The sequence below is a fragment of the Zingiber officinale genome, chromosome 3A (genome assembly GCF_018446385.1).
Source record: "Zingiber officinale cultivar Zhangliang chromosome 3A, Zo_v1.1, whole genome shotgun sequence".
In the NCBI taxonomy this organism is placed as follows: domain Eukaryota; kingdom Viridiplantae; phylum Streptophyta; class Magnoliopsida; order Zingiberales; family Zingiberaceae; genus Zingiber; species Zingiber officinale.
The window spans coordinates 136154141-136164283 of NC_055990.1; positions in this window are offsets into that span (position 1 = coordinate 136154141).

A 10143-nucleotide genomic window follows, 5' to 3' on the forward strand; every position below is an offset into this window, starting at 1 on the left:
CACCATGTTTGATAACAACAAGACTTAACTTTGAACCCTTTGCCATTATCAAAACTTGGGTTCGATCGTCGGATACTTCCCGCACCAACAATCTCCCCCTTTTTGATTATGGCAACCCAAATTCAAAGTTAAGTAAAAACAAATGCATAAGTATGTTAAAAAGTTTTAAGTGAGCAAACTTAAGTACATAAATTCAAATGAACGCTTAACTTAAGCTAACACTTAAACTTTTGTGAAGCTCCCCCTTAATACAGGGTTTCCTTTTTGAATTTAAATAAAGTTTTACTTTTGAATTACCTACTCTCCCCCTTAATAAAATACTTTTTACTTTTGATTTTGAATGATTGAATGATTTTGAATTAATGATTTTGAATTTCCCACTCTCCCCCTTTGCCATATATCAAAAAACAAGCCAGTTGGAAAGCATGTTTTAAGTTTTTTAGAAAAAAGTAGTTTTAGTCTTTGGAAAAATGCTTGTGAAACACTTAGCTAGTAACTGAAAAATTTGTTAGTTATTTTTCTCCTAAGTTAAAAAGGCTAATTTATGGATGGCTTGAAGGATGGCTTTAGCCTCTTTGTAAACTTAGTTGGTTTTAGAGGAAAAGAGAAAAAAATATGTAACTAAGTTTAGAAAAACTTAGCTAGATTTTAAAGAATTTTGGAGGCATATTATTTTGAAGGCTCTTTTTACTTGGCAAAAAAATTTTGCAAGTAAAGGAATATGCTTTTAATACTTTTAGCTAAGTATAGAATGAATCTAATAGGTAACTCAGCAAAAATTCATAAAGATGGCTAAGTTTGAAAGTTGCTATATGAGTCACTTAGCTGAGCCTTTTGCAAACATTAAATTTTGAAAATATAGCTTAAGTGAAAAGGGACTTAGCTTAATTTTGAATAAAATAATTTTTGAAAAAGAACTTGTTAATTTTTAGGTTGAAGAGAAAGAGAGCAGCTAAAATTTTAATTTAGATTATTTATTCAGTTGGTCCTTAAGTTCAAGCATGAGTCAAGTTAAATTACTTAATTAGTGTTAATAAGGTATCAGAGCCCTAAAGTTTAAAGATTTTTTAAAATGAATTTGAAAGATTTTTCAAATAATTTTGAAATGAAGTCTAAAAAGATTTTTAAAATGATTTTGAAAGATTTTTCAAGTAATTTTGAAATGAAGTTTAAAAATATTTTTAAAATGATTTTGAAAGATTTTTCAAATAATTTTGAAATTAAGTTTAAAAATATTTTTAAAATGATTTTGAAAGATTTTTCAAATAATTTTGAAATTAAGTTTAAAAAGATTTTTTAAAATGATTTTGAAAGATTTTTCAAATAATTTTGAAATTAAGTTTAAAATGATTTTTTAAAATGATTTTGAAAGATTTTTCAAATAATTTTGAAATTAAGTTTAAAAAGATTTTTTAAAATGATTTTGAAAGATTTTTCAAATAGTTTTGAAATGAAGTTTAAAAGATTTTTTAAAATGATTTTGAAAGATTTTTCAAATAGTTTTGAAATGAAGTTTAAAAGATTTTTTAAAATTATTTTGAAAGATTTTTCAAATAATTTTGAAATGAAATTTTAAAAGATTTTTAAAATGATTTTGAAAGATTTTTCAAATAATTTTGAAATTAAGTTTTAAAAGATTTTTAAAATGATTTTGAAAGATTTTTCAAATAATTTTTAAATTAAGTTTTAAAAGATTTTTTAAAATGATTTTGAAAGATTTTGAAAGATTTTTCAAATAATTTTGAAATTAAGTTTAAAAAGATTTTTGATTTTGAAAGATTTTTCAAATAGTTTTGAAATGAAGTTTAAAAGATTTTTTAAAATTATTTTTAAAGATTTTTCAAATAATTTTGAAATGAAGTTTTAAAAGATTTTTAAAATGATTTTGAAAGATTTTTCCAATAATTTTGAAATTAAGTTTTAAAAGATTTTTTAAATGATTTTGAAAAAATTTTCAAATAATTTTGAAATTAAGTTTTAAAAGATTTTTTAAAATGATTTTGAAATATTTTTCAAATAATTTTGAAATAAAGTTTTAAAAGATTTTTAAAATGATTTTGAAAGATTTTTCAAATAATTTTGAAATTAAGTTTTAAAAGATTTTTTAAAATGATTTTGAAAGATTTTTCAAATAATTTTGAAATTAAGTTTTAAAAGATTTTTTAAAATGATTTTGAAAGATTTTTCAAATAATTTTGAAATTAAGTTTTAAAAGATTTTTTAAATGATTTTGAAAGATTTTTCAAATAATTTTGAAATTAAGTTTTAAAAGATTTTTTAAAATGATTTTGAAAGATTTTTACAATAATTTTGAAATTAAGTTTTAAAAGATTTTTAAAATGATTTTGAAAGATTTTTACAATAATTTTGAAATTAAGTTTTAAAAGATTTTTAAAATGATTTTGAAAGATTTTTCAAATAATTTTTAAATTAAGTTTTAAAAGATTTTTTAAAATGATTTTGAAAGATTTTTACAATAATTTAGATTTGAAAATAATTCAAGTTAAAATAATTTAATTGTTAATCAACTTGATTTAAGTTAAGTCAATTTTAATAATTTAATTTCTTAGTCATCTCACCCGATCTAAATTGTCAATCAGGGAACCCTATAATTGTTGTGAGATGAATTATGGTTGAATTTTGGGGTAAGGTTTAACTTTATGTTAGATTCAGGTTTAGCTTTGGGTTCAACAAATAAGTATTCTTTGGATAAACTTCTGGGCTATGGTGAGTCACAAGGAACTCATTAAAGTAACCATGCCTTCGAGGTTTCCCAAATAGTCCTACCCATTGAGCTTAATACTAAACCTTGGTCTAACTAGTTAGGATCCATTTAAGGGTAGTTTCGGTCAGTTCCACTTGGCCAAATGCACCAGGTCGAAGCCATATCTTCCTAGACATGCGATGCCCAAGTTTCCCTAACGTACTATCATCCAAAAACTTCACCAGTACTGTGGCTCAAGTTAAACCTAGCCCGTTTTGATCTAACCTTAATTACCCTGCCGAGTAATCTACTCTTGTTTTACCCATTTCGGGTAGATTAGGTTCAGTTACCCTGTCGGGTAGTTCAATTGGGGGTGCCAGCGAGTCTGAATCCTCCATCTATTTTTATTTAACTTAAGTTAAAATTTACTTTTAATTTTGAATTAATTTCGAATTGAATTTCGAATTTAATTTAATTTCAATTTTTAATTGAATTTTGAATTTTGAATTTTTAATTGAATTTCGAATTTTGAATTTAATTTTGAATTTTTAATTAAACTTTGTATTTTGAATTTAATTTTAAATTTTTAATTGAATTTTGAATTTTAATTATGTTCTTAATATTGTTTTTCTATTAGCTCCCCCTGGATCATAGCCTCGATATGGTCTATCAAGGTAATAGACTTGATCCTTGGGGATCCAATAGTGACCAGTTCCAACTTGATTAACCAAGTTGGATTTTGGCACCCATGCTTGGAGAATTTTTCTATTATTTCTATTAACTAGCGAAAAATATGATTTGTATTTTATTTTAGTTTTAAATCCAAGTCCAGTTTTGTTGTAAACGACTCGCTGTTTTCCAAGAATCAGATCCAAATTCTTGGAGCCCAAGGTGAACCGTTCCAACGTGTCCTTGAGTTCTTTAATTTGAGCTTTCAAATTGGAATTTTCTTCCTCAAGTTGTTGGACTTGAGTTGAACTTCCAATTTGAATTGACTCAGTTAAAGAGCTCGAGTCAGTCGCTTCCTTAAGGGCTGCTACCTCCTTTTGGAGCGACTTAACCCGGACGTTGGATTTAGCCAACTTTTTTACTAAGTAAGGTAATAATTCATGCAAGTTATCTAATTGAAATTCTACGACTAGTGAACTTACAGTGGGTTTTGGTCCTTCGGAAACGAATGTGGATTCATGGCTTCGATCAGACTCAGTCTCGGATTCGCTCTCGGTTTCTGACTCATACTCGGACTCAGTTTCTGCCACGGTTGCTAGTACTGGTAGAGCGAGGAAGCTCGTTGGTTCTTCTTCGTCGGACCCAGATTCATCTGAAGACTCAGATCATATTTTTTCCTCTGTCTTACTTGTACCTGCAACCATCGTAATACCTTCCTCGGCCGAAGTAGTATTATTCTTCTCATCTAATTCAAATGAATCATTTATTAAATTATGCTTACTTACTTGAGCGTCGGAAGTGCCCTCGTGTAGTTCCATCAACTTTTGCCACAACTCTTTTGCACTTGCGAAGGAGCCGATGCGGTTCAGTTCTTCATTGGTAAGGCCACATTGTAGCATGCAGGTTTCTTTGGCATCGGCTTCAACTTTTTTCATTGTGCTAGAATCCCAGTTGATGCATGAGATAAGTTCTCCGGTGTCTTCACGTGGAAGTTCGAGTCCGGTCTGGATGATGATCCACATCTCAACTTGTGTCTTGAGGTGGTATTCCATCCGGTTCTTCCAGTATCCAAAGTCCTCGCCAGAAAAGAGTGGCGGTCGAACGGTGCAGAATCCTTCTTGGAATGTCATTTTAAAAGAACCTTGCACACAAAAAATAGCAAAAAAAATGTACAAGGACTTGATCCTGGATTAGCAGTGCGGTATGGAAGGATAGAAATAGACGTTCACCAGTTTCGAGAAAAAATAATAAAAAAATAAAAAAATATTATTAAAAAAATATTTAAAAAATATTATTTCAAATTTTGTCATATTCAATATTTTATCAATACTAATAAACCGTGAAAATATGAAAATGAATTTTTCGAAAATAATTTTGGAGGGAAAAAACGAAAGGCGTAGAATGACAAAGCCACGAAAAATGCTTGAATGGTGGTTGCACCAGTTCAAAGCAACCCCGCTCTGATACCAATTGTTGGATCGAGACGCGCTAGAAGGGGGGGGGGGGGGTGAATAGCGCTCGTGGCTATTTCATTTTTCGAAATCGTAAAACTATCGGAGTTAAAACGCAGCGGAATAAAAACAGTCAAACACAGAGACACAGGGAATTACTTCGTTCAGAGCCTAAGACAACTCCTACTCGAAGGCCCGCGATCATTGATCGCTTCCGGTAGGCAACAACTATAATATCGTGAATAAGTACAAGGAAATAAGTACAACTGGAATTGAAATAATACCGACAATAAAATAATAACCGAAGCTTCGGGTCGTCGACGACTGCAATAGCACTTTAGAGTCGTTTCTTGAGCAGCACACAGCAGAAGGAAAGCTTGTGAATTGTTGATCTTCACTGCTGCTCGAAGACCCCTTATAAAGGGCATCCAAGGCGCCTTGAAGGCCTCCGAAGGCGCCTCCATAGCTCCGAGTGTAACGACCCACCTCCTACTAACTAGGCTGTGAGGCCAATCGTTACATTAATCTGTGCTAAACTATTCCCTGACCACCATTAAGACTGGATGCGGAAGCTGTACAAATTTGGAATTTTGCTAAACTACTAACAATTCTTGGTTTTACATGTACTAAGGGGTGTAATCTAAAGTATACCTAACATATACTACATCCCCTATGGTCAAGGAACTGAATTAACCCTTTTCTGGCTGTTATCAGACCTCCCAATCGATCCACGGATCGATCGGAATGTCGGATCGATCCAGTGATCGATTCAGCCCACTACTGCACGCGGGACATGGGTTGGATCAATCCAGAGATCGATCCAGCACGCTACTGTGCTCGGGGCAATAATTTGGATCAATCGGCTGATCGATCCAAGCTGGTCAATCGATCCAGCGATCGATCCCAGAGCTCTCTGTTCGAGACGGAAATTGCTGGATCGATCGGCTGATCGATCCAACAGCCTACTGTTCGCGGAACAGATTGCCCAATCGATCAGCTGATCGATTGGGAACCCTCAATCGATCCACCGATCGATTGAGGTTTCTGATTTTGCAGCTAAACTCTAATTTCAGCACTGTTTCGTGCCTCAACCACATTACAAGCTCTAAAATGATTGAGAAACACTCTAACATCATAAAAATAGTGTTCTACGCATAATACAGTGCATGGTTAACTAATTCATAGCAATTAACATATTTAAGTGCAAATGATAAAATACTGAAAAGTTCTAATGCTTAAACAAAGCTTGCTAAAGTTCCCTAAGATCTTCTTTCCAAGTTCCTGCCCACACACATTTTTGTAGCATTGTCCTCCAGCCTCCGCTAGTCCATCTTCCCTTTTCCTTTATCTACAGTATAAGGAAAAGAAAGTATCTATAAGCTTTCGCTTAGTAAGAAACCATCTACCTCACTAAAACATGCATGCGATGCATTTATGCTTTTAAAAACATGCTATCAAACATATGATGAACTTGTCAAAAGCATGGCATACTGAAATCACTGAACATGAACACTAAAGCATGGCATACAAGCTAATCATAAACTATCATGAGTATCAATAAAGAAAACTGAACTGAACATGAACTGAACTAAGCTGGAACTGAATTCAAACTCAACTATCATAACTAATCCTTGTGAGTTTTGAAAAGCTATAATATAATAGATTAAAATACATAATCATACTGCTAATGGGCCCGGCAACTGTACATGCTATGCGCGCATCCTTAACTAGACCCGGGGTTGCAAATCCCGAATTTAGCAAGGTTTACTAGGTTATCTAAACCTAGGGACCGACTATGGGAGCCCAGCCCAATGGATATCTAATCCTGTACAGTGCCACTACTGAAAATAAAATACTGAATCATAGCTAATTAACTTATCTTGCTTTTACTAGGTTATCTGAACCTAGAGGCGACTGTGGGTGCCCACCCATTGGACCGTAGTCCCATATATGCTGTAGAAAGACTAACTAGTCTATTTTTAAATGCTTCTATTGCATTTACTGAGCTATTAAACTGGATAAACTATACTAGTTATTTTATCGAATGCTTGGTGTACGTCAACTCTCCTCTCTATTAGGGAGGTCGTCTCTAGGCACCCGACAACGTCTAAACCTCCAACTGAAGGGGAAAGATGTGTCCGACCCATCTAGAGCTGCCCGACTAATCCCTAAATCTGTGAGGAGGGTTAAATACGCCCTATACATCGACAAAAATCTGCATATGACTATTTTAAAAGCACACAATCGTACGATAGCTACTTATACTGCAGGTGAGGGGTTTCTTACCTCGAGTTCGGATTTTCTTACAAATCTAATCGCTAGATCCCCGGAGGAGACGATCCTTTCGACGATCTTCTCGCGCCTACACGTTCCTCTCGCGGAGGGGAGCGTCCTTGTGTCGAAGTCGTCGCCGGAATGTGCCCTTGGGACCCTTGGGACGGAACCCTAGCCTTGCTAGTGGTTGGCGCCGAGAGAGGGAGGAGAGGAAGAGGTGGCGTCGGTGAGGGTTTGAGGAGAAGGAATCCCGATCCAAATAAAACCCCACTTAATAATTTCCTATTTATATTAAGTGGGTAATTCGGCCCAACTCTAATATAAATTTAATCGCTTCCCTTTCCTTTCAGCACGGCCCTGCTAGGTTCAACTGGTTACTAGAATTATTCGTAAACCACAAGTCTCGGGTTCAATTCCCGCTTAGGCCGTTTTTGTTTTCTATTTGTTTTTGCTACTTCCGCTACTCTAAAAATTCTGTAAAAATATCCTAAAATTCCAGAAAAATCATAGAATATTTCTAAAATAGTTTTGAGAATTTCCAGGCGTTACAATCTCCCATACCTTATAAAAAGTTCATCCTCGAACTTAGAATAATTCTGGGTACTTCTGTCTCATACTGGCTTCTGTCTCCCAAGTTACCTCTTCTGCTGTGTGATTTTGCCAAATAACTTTGACTAATGGTACTTCCTTGTTCCGCAATTTCTTAACTGCTCGGTCTATTATCTGAATAGGCCGACTGTCATAGCTGAGGTCTTCGCGGATCTGTACCGACTGGGGCTCAATCACCTGGGTGGCATCTGGGGTATGCTTCTTCAGCATAGAGACATTAAATACGTTGTGGACAGCTGACATTTCCTGGGGTAGCTCTAGCTCATATGCTACTTTGCCCACTCTTCTGCTGATAAGGTATGGCCCCACATATCGGGGACTTAGCTTGCCCTTCTTCCCAAAACGCATTACTCCCTTCATGGGAGCTACTCTGAGGAATACTGAATCCCCAACTGAAAACTCTAAAGGTCTGCGTCGTATATCAGCATAGCTTTTCTAGCGGCTCTGAGCTGTCTCTATCCTCTGGCGGATCTGCTGTATAGCTGCTGTGGTGTCTGCTACTAGATCTGTCTGAAGCTCTAGTTCTTTCTGTTCACCACTCTCATACCAGCAGATTGGAGATCTACACCTCCGCCCATAGAGAGCCTCATAGGGTGCCATACCGATAGTGGCCTGATAGCTGTTGTTGTATGCAAATTCTGCTAGACTCAGATATTTGCACCAACTTCCTTTGAAATCTAGGGCACATGCTCGGAGCATATCTTCGAGTACTTGATTTACTCGCTCTGTCTGTCCATCTGTCTGATGATGGAAAGCTGTGTTGAACTTTAACTTCGTGCCCAAAGCTGACTGTACACACTCCCAGAAGTGTGATGTGAATCTACTGTCTCTGTCTGAGATAATGGTTCGTGGGACTCCATGTAATCTAACGATCTCCTTGAGATACAACTGAGCCAACTGTTCCATGGAGTAGGATATCCTGATAGCTAAGAAGTGGGCTGATTTAGTCAATCTGTCGACTATTACCCAGATGGTATCAAAACCATTCGTGGTTCTGGGTAATCCCACTATGAAATCCATAGAAATGTCTTTCCACTTCCATTCTGGGATCTGGATAGGCTGCAAGACTCCTCCTGGTCTCTGATGCTCTGCCATAACCCTCTGACAGGTTAGGCAGGTGCTGACATATCAAGCGATGTCTCTCTTCATCCCAGGCCACCAAAAATGTTTCTTCAAGTCCTGGTACATTTTGGTGGAGCCAGGATGCATCGCATAGGGAGTCTTGTGAGCCTCATCTAAAACCTTCTTTTTGAGTTCCTCCTGATCTGGAACACATAGCCTGTCACCAAAATACAACACCCCGCTATCTGATATTCTGAACTCTCCACTTTCTGATTCTGCTAAACCTTGCTTGATTCTCTGAATTTCAGGATCCTGCTCCTGAGCTGTCTGGATGTCACCAAGAAAGGTAGACTCTAATGTCATGGCAGAGAGCTGTCCGACTATGAGTTCGAGACCGAAATCTGTGATCTCCTTCTGTAGGGGCAGTGACATGACTACTAAAGATGATAGGGCAGCGCTAGACTTTCTGCTGAGTGCGTCTGCTACCCTATTTGCTTTTCCTGGGTGATAGAGGATGTCTATGTCGTAGTCTTTGACCAGTTCTAACAATCTGCGCTGTCGCATATTCAGATCCTTCTGAGTGAAGAAGTACTTCAGACTCTGATGATCTGTATATACTCTACACTGAGCTCCATACAAGTAATGTCTCCAAATTTTGAGAGCGAACACCACTGCTGCAAGCTCAAGGTCATGAGTGGGGTAATTCCTCTCATAATCCTTGAGTTGTCTGGAGGCGTAGGCGATTACCTTGCCATCTTGCATCAGCACTGCTCCTAGTCCCAACTTCGAGGCATCACTATATATGTCAAAGCTATCTGCGTTCTCTGGTAGAGTCAGAATAGGTGCACTGGTCAATCTCCTTTTCAGCTCGCCTCTGTCCACTGAAATTTTCTGTTCTTTCTGGTAAGAGCTGTCAGTGGGGAGGCTATCCTGGAGAAGTCCTCTACGAATTTCCTGTAGTAACCCGCTAATCCCAGAAAGCTTCTGATCCCACTGGCATTCTTGGGTCTTTTCCAGTTGCTCACAGCTTCTATCTTACTGGGGTCTACTATGATACCATCCTTTGAGATGATGTGACCCAGGAAGGACACCTGATCTAACCAAAATTCATATTTCGTGAACTTGGCGTACAGCTGGTTCTGCTGAAAGGTCTGCAATACTGTTTTCAAGTGCTCTGCGTGTTCTTCCTGAGTTCCTGAATAGATAAGAATGTCATCGATGAATACGATAACAAATTTATCTAAGTATTCTCTGAATACCCTGTTTATGAGGTCCATGAAAGTAGTTGGAGCATTTGTCACGCCAAAGGGCATGACTACGAACTCATAATGTCCGTATCTGGTCCTGAATGCTGTTTTGGGTATATCCCCTTCT